The sequence below is a fragment of the Pan paniscus genome, chromosome 6, assembly GCF_029289425.2.
Source record: "Pan paniscus chromosome 6, NHGRI_mPanPan1-v2.0_pri, whole genome shotgun sequence".
Taxonomy (NCBI): domain Eukaryota; kingdom Metazoa; phylum Chordata; class Mammalia; order Primates; family Hominidae; genus Pan; species Pan paniscus.
This window is the reverse complement of record NC_073255.2, coordinates 95,888,186-95,907,919: the sequence shown is the minus strand read 5'-3', so window position 1 is coordinate 95,907,919 and position 19,734 is coordinate 95,888,186. Positions and strand designations below refer to the sequence as shown.

The following is a 19,734-nucleotide window of genomic DNA, read 5'->3' as shown; positions in this document are numbered from 1 at the left end:
ATTTTCACTGGGCGTGATACTGGACACATTCCTTTTTTTTTTTTTTTTTTTTTTTTGAGACAGAGTCTCGCTCTGTTACCCAGGTTGGAGAGCAGTGATGCAATCTTTTCTCAACACAATCTCCACCTCCCAGGCTCAAGCGATTCTGCTGCCTCAGCCTCCAGAGTAGCTGGGATTACACATGCCCACCAACATGCCTGGTTAATTTTTTTTTTTTTTTTTTTTTAGTAGAGACAGGGTTTCACCACTTTGACCAGGCTGGTCTCAAACTCCTGACCTCAAGTGATCCACCCACCTTGGCCTCCCAAAGTGCTGGGATGACAGGCATGAGCCACCGTGCCTGGCCCACATTCCTATTTCTGGTCCTTTTAGGCCCCAGAGAAAGTGGGATGCCTTCCCTTGGTATTAAGTTCCTAACTCTCCTGAATTTCTCAACTGTGTGTTCATCATTCAAGTTCTGCCAGGTCTGAGACACCGGAAACCATCTAGTTCTTAACCTTGGCATTGACGGGAAGGATGCAAGGCCACTGAATGTCCAATAGAGCAAGTATCACAAGGTTTATATATTAGTACTTAGTATAGGATGGCTGCTGGCAGGGAAAAGTTAAGGGACAGAGAATGGAGATGAAATGTAACATCTCCCATCCAGAGTATGGGTTCTGTGGGATAAGTCTATAAAGCACCCTGCATGCATGCTCTTTACTAAGAGAACTGTACATAATTGTAAAGGAAATTGGAGTCAGGCTCTGATTAAGTGAATCTTCAGATCTCAGATGAAGGCAAAGAGGGCTTGTCTCACATATAAACATAACCATAAAATTGTTGACTGGAACTGAAAAGGCTCATGAAAACGCCATCATTATTCAGCTTCTTTTTCTCAAAGATGTATTTCTGAGGGACTTTTCTATATCTTTATATCGCTCAGTATGTAATTCTATTAAAGTGCTTAACACATTGTATCATATTTATTTCTTCAGGTATTCTTTTCCTTTCCCTAGAATGTGAGCTCCTCAAGGTCATGAAGAGAAGTGTTTCTAAATTCATTTTCATATTCCCAATGGCTAGCACATTGCTCTAACTTAAGGATATGGATAGGTCACCCAGTGTTTGACGAAATGAGTGAATGGATGAATGAATGACAAAACTAAAAAAAAAGACCCCAACCAAAGATCATTAAATGGCTGTTGCTGTCCTATATACCTATGTCTCTACAATTTAAGTACATCCTTAGATTTATTATTGGTTTTGATTTTGTTTTATTTATTTATTTTTTTTTTTTTATTTTTTTTTTGAGACCAAGTCTCGCTCTGTCGCCAGGCTAGAGTTCAGTGGTGCGATCTCGGCTCACTGCAACCTCTGCCTCCTGGGTTCAAGCAATTCTCCTGCCTCAGCCTCCCAAGTAGCTGGGACTACAGGCACGTGCCACCACGCCCGACTAATTTTTGTATTTCTAGTAGAGACGGGGTTTCACCATGTTGGCCAGGATGGTCTCTATCTCTTGACCTCGTGATCCACCCGCCTTGGCCTTCCAAAGTGCTGGGATTACAGGTGTGAGCCACCGCGCCCGGCCACATCCTTAGATTTCTGAGACAGACTTATCAAATAAAGTCTCTTGAGTCCTAAGTTTCTATTCACATTTGGCCTTTATTCCCATTCTTAGCAAAAGGTAACACTGAGATTCTATGAAAGGCCAGCTTAACTTTGCCACTCATTCCATCTCTCAGTGGGAGCCAACTGCATCTGCACACGCACACACACACACACACACACACACACACGGTACATTAGCCTCACAAGGCACTGACTTTGTCTATCTTGTTGATCATTGTATCCTGACCATCTACCAAGTCCCCAAAAATATGTGTCAACTGAAAAAATGAATTAAGGATTTCACAGTGTACTGTCGTACTAACCAGTCTTCCATACTGCTGTGAAAAAGAAAAAGAACAAAAAGCTATACTAAAACTCCGCATTGATTCAAAGTGATTTGCTAGCGTTCAGCAAAAGGAGAATCTAGAGTCTGCAGATGTGTTAATGCCATCGTGGGTGGCCCTTACACCTCTATCATTCTGTCTCTGGAATGGCAGTAATTGCAGCTGACCTGTCTTCCTCATAGCTATGTTGGAGAGAGGAAAAGAAAGATCTCTTCTCTAGTCCTATACAGACATACACACATGCCTCTATTAGTTAAAGCAGCCATATGTCTACTTAGAAATAATGGATGACAAACTTAAAAAGTGAGAGAATGCTATAGGAACTCTGGGTTCTGAAAAGGAAACATTAATGGTACCGTAAATTTTGGAGTTGGGGGAGTCACATTATTTTAATGAACATTTCTCATAAAATAATAGAATAATGATGTCCTCCTCATAATAGAAGTGCAAGTTATAACACAAATTATCCCCATTGGTTTTTCATTTACCTTTAATCATGCTACCCTGGGAAAATAAAGGAGTAAAGAGAATTAGCTTGAACCTGAAAGATTTCTACTCTAGTAACTGGCCCAATCCATTAATTGTCACTATTCTTTTTTGCATTTGCTTTAGGTGAAAGTCTGGCAAAAATCAAACTTAGTAAAACTAGTAATTATACCAAAAATACATTAGTTCTCAGTTTGTTAGTTTTTGAGGCTGAAACTTACACCTCTTAAGGTTTATAATTATTTCCCCTCAGTAAATTGTGGATTCCTGTGTTCTAGGGAAAGGCATTGCCAAAAATAAAGTGCAAGCTGCTTAATCTTCACTCTTTCCTAAGCAAACAACGATGTGAAAAGTTGACCGTGAAGACATTGTCTGTACATCCGTTAAAATTTCTTTGACTCGCTCGACTCATTCAAGCTTAAAGGCTAAAAAAGAAGAAGGCACTGACAGGCCTTCCTCTGGGACTCTCTGAATCCCAAATCCAGCTTTGTCAGTTATTTCAAGTGGATATAAATGGAGATTTTGGCCAATCCTTTCCAGCCCCAGAGGTCAAGGGAGCAGCTGCACTTCTAAAAATTAATCTAAAACTATGTTCCCAACAAAACTTTCTCTTGACCTTTAAGGCTGATAGGAAGCTCCAGAGTATTATACAAACTGGCCACGCAGGTATTTTCCCACCCCCTACTCCACCTGCCACACACAGAAACAATGGGACCATTCAGCTCACCTAGGACATGATCCAAGGCCCTTTGTATCAATTTTAGTTACCAAAAGATGGCTCAAAAAAAACACTATTTTTATGAGTTAAGCCTCTTCTTGTCAGGTGTTATAGGTAAGAAAAGTAATATCCCACTCTATATGCATATTAAATAATGCTGTTATCTAATTATTTCACACAGGCAGCTTTGTGAAGAAGGCAAGGGAAGTAGTTAACATTTAACATTTAGGAAAACTGAGGCTGTGGCTTGCCCAAGGTCACACAGCTAGGAAGCAACAGACAGTGTACTTGAACCTGTCCTCTGACTCCAAACAATAATGTTCTTTCTCCTATGTTGTGCCCTGCTGATCTGATTCAAAAGGTTTAAGGGGATGTTGGTGTATCCCGGCATATTGTATATATTGATGTACTGATGAAGCCCTGAGTTGTGGGGTCTGGCAATTGTATCAGTCAGCTGCATTTGGCAGCCCCAGATGTCCCCAGCTCTGATACTCCAAATCTAGATAAAGCTTATTTATCGGGAGTAATTCCAAGAGATTCAGTCCAGTCCGAGGCCTTCAGAGCACCTCCAGAAGGTTAGGTCTTTTTTGGCAGATCAAATGATAACAAGAGCATTTACTTCTTATTAACAATGTGCCTGGCACACCAAGTTATTGAGCCCATTTAAACCTCACAACAACTCTGAGGTAGGTACTCTACTCACTCACATTTTGCTAATAAGAAAACCAAGGCTTAGAGCATTTCAGGTGACCTGCTTGGTCAGGGAGCATGATCAAGGACTAGAAGCTGGGCAGTTTGACTTCGCAGGCCAGACTTAAACCCTGCACTACAATAGCCCAGAGGAGTTCACGCCCTCTTGATCAGCCTATAACCCTCCAGACACTCCCAAAATTCAACCAGACTCCAAGCCATTACAGAGAATGTTGTCTTACAAAGTAGCAGCCCACCCATGTTGGCTCAAAACCTATAATGTTTGCCAGAATCAGAAAGAGCTGCCATGTTAGCATTTTAAGATTATCATATCGTTCCTCGTTGGGTAACTCATCAAAGCATGTAAGCTTAGCCAAAGAACATATTCCTCAACCACTGGGCACCTGAACAAAGACCCCATGACCCTGACTCTTTGGAGTCAACAGCAAACCTCTTCAAGGACCTTCCTTTATTAATCAAGGAAGAAAGGATAAAGTAAATAACACTACTGATTTGAGATCAGAAGGAGCAATTTAGGCCCATGTCTCATGTCTCCTGTACTCACGGATGCTCTCAGTATCCATGTTAATGGAACCATCTTTCAGCCTTAGAAAGTGGACCACAGTGAAGGGAGCAGCTCTGCCAGTCCGCAATGCGGCAGACCCCTGTGTCTATCACAGGGCGGGTTGTGGGGGGTCCCAGCTGCTCATTTCCTCCATGCCAAACCTCTTCACCTCTCCCAGACAGCAGCCTCACTTGTAGGAGTAGGGTTCTGTCAGTCTTTTCCAGCAGGAAGGCCTACTTAAAGAAGGTCCATTCAATGAACTGTTCACTCAGAGGACAGAGCAGGGCAGCAAGTCTGGTAGGTTCTGGCCACAGCCCACCAACTGGCATTCAGGAAGCTGACTTTCCAGGCTTTTGTTTTGGTTTTGTTTTGTTTTGCTTTTTGTTTTTGAAACAGCGTCTCACTCCATCACCCATGCTGGAGTACAGTGGTGCAATCATGTCTCGCTGTAGCCTCCCACTCCTAGGCTCAAGCAATCCTCCCACCTCATTCTCCCTAGTAGCTAGGAGTACAAGCATGCACTACCACACCCAGCTAATTTTTGTACTTTTGTAGAGTCAGAATCTTGCTATGTTGCCCAGGGTGGTCTCAAACTCCTGGGCTCAAGAGATCCTCCCACCTTGGGCTCCCAGAGTGTTGGGATTACAGGCGTAAGCCACCACACCTGGTGCCTTTCCAGGTGATAGGAGCCTGAGTGAGCAGCTTTGCAGCAAGCTGACTAGAGGTTGCAAAGCTCCTAACCTCAAGAATTTCCTACTATGTCTTTCATTCAACCAAACTCGTATCTCTATTTTGAAAGAATCCTTTCTGTGTGTTTGTGTTTGGCTGTCTAAGTATCCCAACCCAAGGAGCCTCCAGAGGCTTCTTGTGCAGTGTCTGAGGCTGAAGGAGCCTTCCATCGCATACTGCAGTCTCAGGTAGCTGGAATGAGTGGTGGATTTGTTTCTTTCCACAGAGACTCACATTAAAGCACACAGACTTCAGGTGAGAAGAATCAGAAGTGGTCTTTGGTACTAAAGGAGCCTGAGTTAGTTTCAATCTTTCCCCATCAACACGCCACGAGCATTCAACAAAGTGCTGGTGGAGGGTCAAAGGATGCACAAGCGGGCAGTGAGATTTCTCTGGACAGCAGCAGGCACCTTTGAGGCTACTCCAGAATGATCTAGCCGCCTTGGAAGGATGACTTACCGAAAGGCCTCTCAAACGATTAACAGCTCCAGTTAGCCCCTTAATGGTTGTCATTTATTTCCGTGCCAGTCAACAATCATTCCTGAGTTGAGCCGTAATGAATAGAGAATGGTGTAAATGTGTAGGCAGACTTCACGAGGGTTTAGACGTCTCCGTGGGAGGTGTAACGTCATCCCGATTGCCACCTGACCTGACTCAGGCCTGTCTCCAAGGCGAGGTGACCTGCCCCGGGTGCGGTTCCCAGAAGTCATCCCGCGCTTCCAGAGCTGAGCCCCGCTGCTCTACGTCTACCTGCGGGATCCTCAGGATCCCCTCATTCCCAGTCGAGGGACCACCACCTGAACCCGTGTGGGGTGACCTTACCCACCCAGGGAAGGTTGAGAAAGGGGTGGAATCGGGCGCCCCCTTCCTGACCCTGGGCTGAGCGGGGCAGGGTAGAGAACGCGGCGAGAAGGGAACCCGCGGGAATGTGAGGCTGCGGCACGACCAGGGGCCGCCAGGGGGCGCCCGTCCTCCTTCCCGCCTGTGCCTCCCCTCATCCTCGCTCTGCTTGGACAGAGGGTGGGGAAGACTAGAATTCAGCTCTCACTCCGGCCCGCCTGCAAGGTGATCCAAAGGAAGTCTCTTACCCTCCTGGCATTTCCCTTTGGAAAAGACATACAAAAATAGTCCCCACCCACAAGCCCCAGAGGGGCGCCCCAAGAGCACAACGAGCTGTCTCAGGAATGCTCTGGCAATAGCAGCCTATTTGCACGAATTATTATTACTAATAATGTCTTCCTTGTTGAAGTCAAACAGACATCTGTATGAGCACAGTTGCACGTATGCTAGGAGCTGCCCTCTAAGTGACTCTACCCACACATTAATGTGAGGATTAACCTCCCAAGCTGCAGAATGAATGGTATTAGCAGGTTGCTAGGAGGTTCATCTCGCAAAACTGCAGAGATCCGCCTGGGTCTATAGACTTCAAGACTGAGCCAGAATGAAGCAAGTCTATTGCCCTGGAATAACTCCCCACATTTTTCAAGCAATTTCTCCAATTGGTTTGTTTCGAGCACCTTTGAATTCCTCTAGCATAATCACTCTACCCTTTGTCAACACAAAATGATTGTTTAAACGACTCAATCAGATCATGCCATGGGCGACTATTTCCATTTATTATGATTTATTCCCTGTTTAGCACCAATGTGCCAGGCACATTCAACAGAACCGCCTCTAAAATGGTTTTTCTTTCTGCTCTGAAGGCCCACAGAATAAAAACAACCTGCTCAGAGTAAAGGAAAGATCATCCACACTGATGAGGATCAGTGACTAAGGACATCTTGGAAAGAAGGTCTAATTTTCCAAATGATAAAGAACAAGACTTTTTCATTGTGATGGGTACTCCTATTGACCTAGAGCACAAAGTAAATTGATTAAAGACAGAGAATTCCAGGTTTTCCACCAGGCAGGGAACAGATTTGTCATGAATAAACCAAAGTCACACACTCTCTCTTGAAGGCAGGAATCTGGTATTCTTAGTCTTTGGTCCCCAGAACCAGCCCCACACTGGCACCTTTAGGCACTGAATAAATGCTTGTTTAATTGATTAATTCAGGTGTGAGAGATCACATCTACAATTTAGAGAATTGAGATTTTTTTAACCCAGTTTTTCAAAGAAGAGCCTGTATAATTTCAATTCTTCCCTCAGCTTATTGCCAGTCAAAGAGAGAGAGGAAGGGCCAGGTACTTGGCTGCAGTGTCTGAACCAGCTGCAAATCTCAGGAATGTGTTACCTGGATAAACAGGCTCTAAGATGTTCTTTATAACAACAGCAACTAACTTAGTAACTTAAAAAAAAATCCTCTAAGTGAATATTAGACACCCATTAGAATCACTTGTGAAAACTTAAAAACACTATTAACGTATTATTTAGATACCCTCTCTGGAATCATAGCTATGGCAGTCGAGGTGTTGTTGTCCTGTCTTGGCTATGCCGGTAACGTGACGTGAGTTTGGCTCGGTGAAAACGCCCACGAACTTAACTAAACCAACAGGCACTGTGAGGGTTTCAAAACAAATCTGGCCTGTGAAGCATAGAATTTCTCATTCTTCCTGCAACTATCATTCACTTCAGTGTCCTGGTTGAAGCTCTTCTTTCTTTCCTCAACTTCAGTTCACCTGCCTCCCACAGTTTACAAAGTGAACTCACAGGCTAAATTGTGACTTTAGAGCCATCTTGAACTTCAACCCGCATGTGAATCCCTGGGGAGCTTGTTAAAATGCAAATTCAGATTCAGTGGGTCTAGGTGGGGAGTCTGCATTTCTAGCAAGTTCTCAGGTGATGTGGTCCACAGAGGACACTTTGAGTGGCAAGGATATAGAAATTCATACAAATTTTTTCCTGCAAATTTTACAAAACATGTGATAGCCTTAAATTTTTTGCATTTAACAATACAATGCTACAATAAAATTAAAGAGTTTAACATCAAGTTGGTGTTTCATATGAATACATTACAGGTGCAGATCCTGATCTAGTTACATATATGTGAAATATACACATACGCCATATTCATCTAAAAAATTAAGGTGGCTCCACTTTCAAGAAAGGGGAATGAGTGATCTCTGATTTCATTCTTCATTCAATTAATATTTACTGAACACTTAACATGTGCCCAGCACTGTGTTAGGGGCTGAAATTGCAACAGTGAACAAGACAGATCCCAGGCCCTTTCTAACAGAATTTATAGTCTAGTAAAGGGAGACACACTTACAAAAAAAGAGCGAACACAAATTATAGTAAATGTTGTAAAAGAAACGAAGAAGGAACTAAGAAAATAACCACTTTGGACAAGGTGGGAAGAGAGGCCTCTCTGAGTAGGTGACGCTGACGGCCAAAGATCTAATCCGACATGTCTACTCCTGTGAAGAGACAAAGCGCTGAGTTTTTAGACTCCAGACGTGCACACAGCCCAGGAACTAGTTCCTACTGCTTCAGCAAAGGTACTGAACGAAAGAAATGGGGACCATTCTACAGCAGGTCCACCAACATAAATCCTCTCCCCTCAGCTCTGAGATCTTTTTTCAGCCATCCTTTGGCTCCCCCTCCCTGGGGTGCTGCACTGACACTCTCTGCAGGGGTTGCTGACACAGGAGGGTTTTTCCACATTTGCGTCACACACCTATAAAAATTCAAGGCTTGATAAACCACCATCTGTAAGGATAGTCAAATTGCTTCTTGTTTTTCTTTCCAGCTCAATTTTATTTCTGACAAAGTGGCTCCAATGAAAAAACTTATCTTGCGCTAAAATGAAATTAAGCCTGCTTGAAATCGGCCATTATATATGAGCCCTAAATGCTACACAAATTGACACCAATCAGTTTGTTTTTAGGAAGGAATTCTGGGACTGTTTGCAGAAATAAAAATTCATAGGCAGGCTTTATCAACACCGATGAGGGCTCAGATGGTTCCAAATAGTCTCATCTTTTGTTCTTTATTATCACAGCAGGAAAGATGCAGGGGTCTTTCACAACACAGGAGTAGAAAGGAAAGGTTTTCTGCATCCTCAGCTGCCTTATGGAGAAAGAAGCCTGCAGTAACCAGGAGCTTGCAGCTGGAGCTAAGGACATCATAGGCCCTCCACCACTCCACCCCCACCCTAAGTTCAAAGAGGGGCCTGTGACCCCAATTGCGCTAGGTACACCCAGCGCCACTGTCTGCCCAAGGCTCATGTTAACCAGCCCCTGCTTGCCTTTAGGAGAGCTCCTTTTACCTGGATGCCTTGGGGGCACTGGTTCTTGCACAGGGGGGTTATCCAGGTGGCAGATCTACCAGGTTCTCTGTTCATCCTTCTCTAGGGCTTGCTCTACTCATAGCATCTTCTGCAGGATATATGGGAAAGAAGTGATACACCTACACCTCTCCTTTTCTCTCCTTACAGGAGCTTAAGATAAAAGTTACCTAAAGGGGCCAAGCATGGTGGCTCACACCTATAATCTCAGCACTTTGGGAGGCCAAAGAGGGTGGATTGCTTGAGATCAGGAGTTCAAGACCAGCCTGGGCAACATGGAGAAACCCCTTCTCTACAAAAAAATACAAAAATTAGCTGGGCCTGGCAGACACCTGTGGTCCCAGCTATTCAGGAGGCTGAGGTAGGAGGATTGCTTGAGCCCAGGAGGTTGAGGCTGCAGTGAGCTATGATCACCACTGTACTCCAGCCTAGGCAACAGAGCAAGACCCTGTCTTTAAAAAAAACTAAAAAGTTATCTAAAGAGGATAAAAGGGGACAATCTCTGGATGAGCCACTTAACTTCTATGAACCTCTGTTTCTTCATCTGTGTAATAAAAACAGCAGCAGTATCTACTTCTTAGGTTTGTTATGAAACTTAAATGACAGAATGCATGCACAGCATTGAGTATGAAGAGCAAGCGCCCAGTGAATGTTAGCTGTTTTTTTACCATTATTATTATTATTTACAAGTGCTTACTATATGCCAAAAACCATGTTAGATGCTCATTTAATTTTTATGAAAATTTGCATAATTTTAATTTTTTAACAGTCTTTGGGATAGATATTATATCACTTATGATTGGAGAAGTTAAGTAATTTGCACAAAGCCACACAGCTGTTCAGTAGTGAAGCTAAGATCTATATCTACACTGCCTCACTCTAGATTTCAATTCTTTCCTATCCCTGGCATTTGTCGATGCTGACATAACAAAGTCAGCTACTGAAGTGGAATTCATTCAATAGATAATCCACCTCAGGTTGCTACTGGCAAAAATTTGGATAATATGCCTTAAAAAATACACACACACACACACACACACACACACGCAGACACAAACGTGCGTTCGCCAATACCTGATGAAAAATGCTTTGTAATGTGAGACTTTAAAATAATATTCACCACATTGTATTCTTATTGTTTTTAAAGTAAAATTAAATTTAACACAAATTTACTGTTGGGCAAAACTTTTTGGAAGGCACTACTAACAAAGAAGCTTTAGAATACAGTTTCTGTCTTCAAGGAATAAATCATTTAATTGTGAAAGAAAGACATAAAAAGGAGAGTAAACACATGAAGAAGTAAGGGATAGACCAAGGGTTTACTACAATAAAGTAAAAAAAAAAAAAAACATTCAGGCCATGATTAGATGTCAAATACGAGGGTGTATTTTAGGAAGCAGAATACAGGCTGGGCTGAAGAGTGGAAGCCAGTGGCCAGATGGCCTGATAGGATGATGCTGTAACATCTCACTTTAAGGCAACAAGGGCTGAAGTCAGCCTCGGGAGAGTGGGAATGAACCCGAGAGACGTTCTGAAAAAACACTGAGGGAACTTATTGACTGATCATATAGAGAGATTAAGGGAAAGGAAGAGGTTAAAGGAGATTTCAGAATCCCCACACTGGGCAGGTCCAAACCTGCTTGTTCAATCTGTTCCCCATCTCCGCTATGGCATCACCATCCACCATCACACAAGCTGGAGCCCTGAGGCTCTCTTGGGACCCCTCGTTCACTCACTCCTACCTCCACGCACCTCCTCAGTCCTGCTGTTTCTCCCGTCCGCTACCTCCACGCACCTCCTCAGTCCTGCTGTTTCTCTCCTCCGCCACCTCCACACATCTCAGTCCTATTTCTCGCCTCCGCTACCTTCCAAAGCTGATCCCTCCCGCTCTGCTTTGTCCCGCCCCGTCCCATCTCTCACCTGCACAGCAGCCCTGCCTGCCACCGTGGCTCCTCATCTCATCTCAAGGCCGCATCAGCACCCATGCCAGGGATCTAACACACACCTCTGATGCCCAGGCTTCAAACCCTCCAGTGTGTCTCCAGCACCTGCACAGTGGACGCCTTAGTCCTGTGTATGTCCCGCAAATGCAGAAGCGCATCATGGCTTCCCCTGCTTCACGCCACACCTCACATCCTGTGTTTCAACTACCGAATCCATGTGGAGTCCCCCCAAATACCACGCAGGAGGCACAGAACTTGAACAGGTGAATGAATGAGTGGATGTAAGACTGCAGGAAAGTCAGAATTATGTGGCTGATTCTAGAAAATAATGAAAAGCTTAGTTTGGGTGTATAAAAGTGAGATATTTCGGCCGGGCACGGTGGCTCACGCCTGTAATCCCAGCACTTTGGGACGCCAAGGCAGGTGGATCACTTGAGGTCAAGAGTTCAAGACCAGCCTGGCCAACATGGTGAAACCCTGTCTCTACTAAAAATACAAAAATTAGCCGGGCGTGGTGGTGCACAACTGTAGTACCAGCTACTAGGGAGGCTGAGGCAGGAGAACTGCTTGAACCCGGGAGGCAGAGGTTGCAGTGAGGCAAGATCACGCTACTGCACTCCAGCCTGGGTGACAGAGCGAGACTCCATCTAAAAAATAAAATAAAATAAAATAAAATAAAATAAGGTATTTGGTTTTTTCCTCTTTTCAAGGTAGGCAAGAGCTGGAAGTGCTTCAAAGTAGAAGGGAAGGGACCACTTGAAAGAATGGCTGGTTATTAAAGAAATAGGGAATGATTCTGCTGCTTATAATAAAATTATGATCAGCTAGTTTTCACCTAATGACCATTTCCTCAGGGAGGCCTCCCTGAACCCCTAAATGAGAGTACCTCCTCCATTAAATGCTTCTGTAGCACCTTTCATCTTTTTTCCCCCCAACTTTCTAATCATCACATTTGAAGTCACTTGTTCTATGTTTACCTCCTATAACAAGCTCCTTAAGGGCATGTCACTTTGTCATAACAAATTAAACTTAAAACACAGCACCTGGCACAAAGTAGATGTTCGATATTAATTAGCCACAAAATTAGTAGAATTTCTTCACCCTAAGAGTGAGCGTGCTTCTACTTGTCAATACAAATAATATAGAAATTTGCTGATAAAAGAACCTAAAACACCACAATAAGTTGTAATCCACATGTAGTTCATTTGTTGGTATTCTGGGTTGACTCATCTGTTTAGGTAAGACGGAGGGATTGAGCATCACTCTCCTGCTTAAAAAATCTCACTGGCAGCCCATTGTCTACAGGGTGAGGGTCCCACTCCTTGGTTGGCACACAGGGTTCTCCACAAATTGCCTTCTGAGCTTCCACCTCTTCCACCACCATCCCATGCACCCCTCCCCCTTCCCACAGCAGCCCACTGAGCTCGGCCCTTGTTGACCCCACTTTCTGGGATAGTCTTCCCTACTCTCTGCATCTAGCAGACTCTTATTCTCCCTTCAAACTCAAACTCACACTTTCCCTAAGGCCCATATACAGAACAATCTGTTCTCTTCCCACCCACTCCACAGCACCCTGTACTTCCCTCTAGAAATCTAGAAATTTGAAATAGTACCATGAGTTCCCTGAAGGCACTAACTGTGTCTTGTTCTTCTTTACTTCTCCAGTGCCTTGCACAAGCCTGTATAAAAATTAGTAGTTTCTTTTTTCTTTTTTCTTTTTTTTTTTTTTGAGACAAGCTCTTACTGTGTTGCTCAGGCTAGAGTGCAGTGGCATGATCATGGCTCACTGCACCCTTTATCTCCTGGACTCATGTGATCCTCCCACCTCAACCTCCCAAGTAGCTGGGACTACAGACACCCACCACCGCACCCGGCTAATTTATGTTTTGTAGCGATAGGGTCTTGCTATGTTGCCCAGACTGGTGTTTTCTAGTGAACAAATACAAAACTCCGGGTCCTCCTTGACTGCTGTCTTTCCTCACACCCCACATTCAATCCATCAGCAGGTCCACTCTAGTCTATCTTCAAAAAGATATCCTGAATCCAACCCCTTCTCACTACCTCCATCACGATCACCCACATCCAAGCTACCATCATGTCTTGCCCGAGCTACCACAATAGCCTCCAGACTGCTGTTCTTGATTCCACCTGCAATCTATTTTGCACACAGCAGCCATGTGTGGCCTTTTAAAATACCATTTCTCTGCTTGAAACCATCCAGTGGCTTCCATCACACTTGGAATAAAATCCAGACTCTCTCTTGAAGCCCTATATGATCTCACACTTCCTTCTACCTCCCAGTCCTCTTGTCATTCCTTGAACATGTCAAGCCCTCTCTCATCAGGATCTTTGCACTGTCTGTTACATTTGCCTAGTCTGTTCTTAGCCCAAGTATCCAAATGACTTTCTCTTCCTCTGCATTCAAATCCCTGCTTAATATCACCTTCCCTGATGAGCTTATCTAAAACAACACCCACCACTTTCTATCTCCTTAACTTACCTTATTTTTCTTCATTGCACCAATCCATATCAGACTTTCTATTATCACCTATTTGTATATTAATCTTTGGTCTCTTCCAGTATGATAGTAAGGTCCATGGAGACAGAAATATTGCTTTCTTCACAGGCATATTTTCAGTGCATAGACCTGTACAACACAAAAAGTAGATGCTGAATAAATAGTTGTTGGCTAGGCACAATGGCTTAAACATGTAATCCCAGCACTTTGGGAGGCCAAGGAAGGCAGATCATTTGAGCCCCGAAGTTCAAGACCATCCTGGGCAACATGACGAAACCCCATCTCTACAAAAAATACAAAAGCTACCCAGGTGTGTTGGCGCATACCTGTAATCCCAGCTACTCGGGAGGCTGAGGCAGGAGGATTGCTTGAACCTAGGAGGTCGAGACTGCAGTGAGTGGAAATTGTGCCACTGCACTGCAGCCTGGGTGACTAAAGAAATAAATAGTATTTGTTGAATAAAGCAGCTGGGTATTGGGTTCTAATGTAGAAAGATATGAATGAGAAGAAAGGGTTTTGAAAGATAAAGCTGAGTACAGAAAAAAATGTAGCAAGGATATCCTTGCTGAAATACAATAACACAATTGGACAGCTCCAGGCACAGGGGCTCTATTTTCACTAATTCATTTTCTTTTTAAACAGCCGGAATTGTAAAAAAAAAAAAAAAAAAAGAAAAAGAAAAAAAAAAGAAAAAAGTGGGGGGGCTTTGTCCCCTGGGGACACACTGTTGGGGATATAGTTGCACATCACTTATGAGGCCTTAGTCTAGAAGTGAACTAATCTTATGCCCAAGCCCTGCACATAAACGGTTTACAGAGGAGACGAAGAAATCAGGAGGAAGATCATGAATACCCCAGAAGGTATGGATTTAGCTGGAGCCCAAGAATATCCTCTGAGTAATTCATTTCCACTTCTTCCATCTTTGGCAAGATGTGGCTATTATCAGTTTCCATCATCTCTCCCGTGACATAAGTACTTTTTGATTAATTATTCTCATCCCTTTTCTCAGCTCTCTGCCACTTCAGACAGGTCTGTATTTCTGTGATGAAGAAGAACACGATTCTAGAAAAGCTTTGAGATTAAAGATGCCTTCTAAAGATTAAAGTAAAACCTCTTTAATTCAGATTCTTCTAACTCTCCGAACTCAGAATTCATTATCCATCTCATTGGGCTAAGGCTCATCTTGAGCCAATGGTGAGGGACACAGAGGCTTGAAGCTATAAAGCAAAGTAGTGGTGGAAATATTCTTTCCAAAAGGTGTAATCAACTTAAAAATGTTTCTTCACCCAGGTTTAAAAATACTTTATCAGCACTATTCAGCTTTTCCATTTTAAAAATTGAGTATTATTTACATACATTAAAATTTACCCTTTTTAGTGTAAATTCTATGAGTTTCAAAAATACATAGTTATATCATCACTACCATAATTAAGATATAGAACAGTTTCATAACCTCCTAAAATTCTCTTATCCCCCATTGTAGTCAAGCCTCCTCCTACACCCAGCCCTGGAAACTACTAATCAGTTTTCTCTCCCTTTAGTTTTGCCTATTTGAGAATGTCATACAGATGGAATCACACAGTATGTCACTTTTGAATCTGGCTTCTTTCACTAAGCATACCTCAGCTGAAATTCACTCACGTTGAGTGTATAAGTCGCTTGTTCCATCTCATAGCTGAGAACTATCCCATTGTACCACAGAGTGCTTATCCATTCACCAGTTGATGGACATTTTGGTGGTTCCCAGTTTTTGGTGATTATGAATAAAGTCACCATAGAAATCCGCATACAGGTTTTTGTGTGAACACAGTTTTTATTTCACTCAGGTAGATAACTCAGAGTGAGACTCCTGAGTCAGATGTTAACTAAATGTTTAAGGATCGGCCAAACTGTTTCCTAAAGTGGCTACTCTACCATTTATTCCGAACAACATTGTGTGAGAGTCTTAATTGCTCCACGTTCTTGCCAGTTATTTTCAGTTGTGTCATTGTTGTTTAATTATAGCCACACAGGTATGCAGTGGTATCTCATTGTAGTTTTCATTTTTATTTTTCTACTACTGATGTTGAACATAAAAGATGCTCTTTTATGTGCTTATTTGTCCATCCGCATATCATCTTGGTAAATTGTCCATTTGATAATTGGATTCAGGCCGGGTGCAGTGGCTCATGCCTGTAATCCCAGCATTTTGGGAGGCCAAGGTGGGTGGATCACAAGGTCAAGAGATCAAGACCATCCTGGCCAACATGGTGAAACCCCGTCTCTACTAAAAATACAAAAATTAGCTGGGCTTGGTGGCGTGTGCCTGTAATCCCAGCTATTCTGGAGGCTGAGGCAGGAGAATCGCTTGAACCCGGAGGTTACAGTGAGCTGAGATCGCACCATTGCACTCCAGCCTGGTGACAGAGCGAGACTCCATCTCAAAAAATAAAAATAAAAATAACTGGATTCAAACTATTAATTTAATGGCTAATGTGCATATAACATCCATATAGATTATTTCATTTGCTCTTTACAACTCTGAGAAGGAAGTATGGCAGGTATTGTTCCGTTTTACAGGTGAGAAATTGAGGCTGAAAATGTTACATGACTTCCCAAGTTCACACCAAGGGGCAGAATTAGAGGTGGAAACCAGGTCTCCCAGTCGCCACTCTCTACCACAAGTTGCTGACTTGCTTCCTAAAGACAAGTAGGACAAATCTTGACTCAGCAGGACTGTGAACAGTCAGCTGAGGCTCCAAGTGACTGAGTGCCCTAGAAAAAATTATGGAAAGGTAAAGGCTGTCCTTCCCTGCTGTGTGACAGATGCTTCCAACCCCCTTACTTCAGCAAAACTTCCCTGTGCTTTATCTCCCTTCTTTGGAGTCTTAACTCTCAGCTACCAATACTTAAAAACACAGGCTAGTGAGCAAATCTCTGACTTCCTTGCCTTTCTACCACCAGAGTAGAGATTTCTGCACTTCAGTGGGGACTTTGAGAGACACCACTTCTTCATGCAGTGGTTTTCAACACGCAATGGTTTTCAACACGCAGTAGTTTTCAACATGCAGTCGTTTGCAGACTGTTCTGTTAGAGCCTGGAGCATCCCAAGAAATGGCCTAAAGGGCTTCTGCGGTTGGGAGTCAGGGTGGGTGGCAGCAGGCTTTGGGTCCTACTTGACTAACAAAAGCAGATCCATTTTTATCTGTTTTACATATTGGGTTTTCATTTAAAATCGTATTTGAGCAGGAGGATGTGTTGCTTTCTAAACAGGTCTGAAAACCACTGCCTCAAAACTTGTCTTTAAATATTTGAGGGGAAGAAGGTCTCCAAGCATCATTCAAACACTTAACACATGCTTGAAATAAATGAACCAGCACATTTCTCATAGATTCTCTAATGCAGATTTTACTCATTCAAACTCATCCTTAGGCATCCCCACATTCCCAAACCAGTCCGGGATTTTTTAAAATCTTAGAAAATAGACCTGAGTTTCCTAACCTGTGCTCACACCTCTCGTGAGTTATACCAAGATGTTGCCTCCCCTTAGCCCTCAGAGTGTTCAGAAAGGGTTTGGTATCTTCAGATCTTGATCATTTTCATGTTTACTCCAGTGCACTGTCCAGGTATCATCCTCTTCTGTATGTGTCCCAATGTGGAAAAGGTTGGAATATTAATAAGGTTACATTAATAAGGTTATTAATATAACAGAGTAGTGTTTTGGGCTTGCACTCTAGAGTTACTCAGTCAGTTATCCTGATTCTCACTTACTAGCTTAGTGGTCCTGGCAAATTGCTTAATTTATCTACCTCTCAGTTTCCTGATCTTTGAAATGGGGATAATAGCAACATAGTTCTTTTTTTTTTTTTTTTTTTTTTTTGAGATGGAGTCTTGCTCTGTTGCCCAGGCTGGAGTGCAGTGGCACAATCTCAGCTCACTGCAACCTCCGCCTCCCAGGTTCAAGAGATTCTCCTGCCTCCCGAGTAGCTGGGATTACAGGCACGTGCCACCATGCCCAGCTAATTTTTGTACTTTTAGTAGAGATGGTGTTTTGCCATCTTGGCCAGGCTGGTCTCGAACTCCTGACCTCAAGTGATCTGCCCACCTTGGCCTCCCAAAGTGCTGGGATTACAGGTGTGAGCCACCACACCTGGCCTAATAGCACCATAGTTCTTTGAACTGTTACGAGGATTAAAAGATAATATACATATGTGATCCACGCAGCAGAGTTCCTAGTACATAGAAGGCTCTCAGTAGATAGCTGCTCCATTGTTAACAGCCCCACCTATCCATGAGATTTGCCCTTTTGGCCATAGAGGTAGCTAAAACTTGCCACAGATTCATTGCTGCACCTTTGATTATGCTTTTAAAATGAATATAAATGTGAAGCTTCAATAAGCAAATACCATCACCATTGTAAAAGTTATTAATGTTCATAACATCTAGTTTACATCTCTGGTAATATAAGTGAAACAAATACATGTTTGAAGGCCATTAACGATGGCTCCATACTTGGAAACAATGCTTCAGAAAGGGCAGATGCAAAGTAAAACCATTTGTTCTGCAATTTTCAAGGTACTTTTGTTTATATTTTGTTACAAAAAGCAATCACCTTAGTTAGTGATGGCTGAACAGATGCAAATGAACCTTTATAGTTTGAACACAATTCTTAAAAGGTTTTTCTTTTGAATGCCAAATGACTTCACATTACTGTCCTTTGATCTACCTTAATCATTTTAGTATTTTCCTATAATATTCTAAATTAAAAGAAAATAGATTTCAATAAAACCACACCAGTATTGTCTAACCCCAGACAACTGTAGGTTGCAACAGGAAAGAGTTTTATAACAAATGGCACTAAATTCATGGATATTTTTACAGAATAATTCTAGTCATTTGAGCAGTAAAAGTATTTATGTCTCAAAGTGACTCAGTGTCTCCAGTATCTAATATATTTTCAATTCAATCCAGCTTCAAGGAATGTCACTGTGAAGATATTTTTTTAAGTAGATAGTACTATCCCTGCCCTTAAGAAATCCAATTTTATTGTTCTCTGATTGCAGGTCATATTTCTTTTTCTTTTTCTTTTTCTTTTTTTTTTTTTTTTTTTTTTTTTTTGAGATGGAGTCTCACTCTGTCGCCCAGGCTGGAGTGCAGAGGCATGATCTCGGCTCACTGTAACTTCTGCCTCCCAGGTTCAAGCGATTCTCGTGCCTCAGCATCCCGAGTAGCTGGGATTACAGGCATGTGCCACCACGCCCGGCTAATTTTTGTATTTTTAGTAGAGACGGGGTTTTACCATGTTAGCCAGGCTGGTCTTGAACTCCTGACCTCAGGTGTTCCACCCGCCTTGGCTTCCCAAAGTGCTGGGATTACAGGTGTGAGCCACCGCGCCTGGCCTGCAGGTCATATTTCTATCATTTTCACAGATCAATGCTCTAATCATAGCGACTGTGTCCAAGGTTCAAACACAAATGGCGTTTGAGAGTCTCCATTAGGAATAACGATGGACCTGCTTCTGACAATCACTTTAGATGGAAGTTTCTGTTATACTGCCCCAGAAGAAGACATGAGCCCTCATTTCTCAATCAGACTAGCAGACAGTAAAGACATTCAGCGTCAGTGTTTCAGCTGAGTTTGTAGAACATTACCCAATTCCGAAAGCCATTCAATGCCCCTTAGCTACCAGCTGTGTGGCCTTGAACAAGTTCCTTAACCTCTGTGTCTCTGTTTCCTCATCTGTAAAATGTGTCAGTTTACATGTATTAACATGAGTTAATACATTTCAGGGCCTTCAAAGAGTGCCTGGCATCTAGTAAGTACCTCAGTCAGTGTTAGCTATTGCCATTATGAGTAGTATCAATAGCAACAATGCTTCTATTATCTTCCTGACCACTCTAATCCAAGACGCAGTCGTTAGGCCCTGGGTTCATGCCCTGTAAT

General features: G+C 42.9%; 1 protein-coding gene across 14 annotated transcripts in view; it reads left to right on the top strand.

The window, feature by feature from the left end:
- The window catches only part of MAGI2 (membrane associated guanylate kinase, WW and PDZ domain containing 2), a 1,443,575-nt gene that overhangs the window by 1,414,108 nt on the left and 9,733 nt on the right, over positions 1-19,734 (top strand). The window lies entirely within an intron of this gene.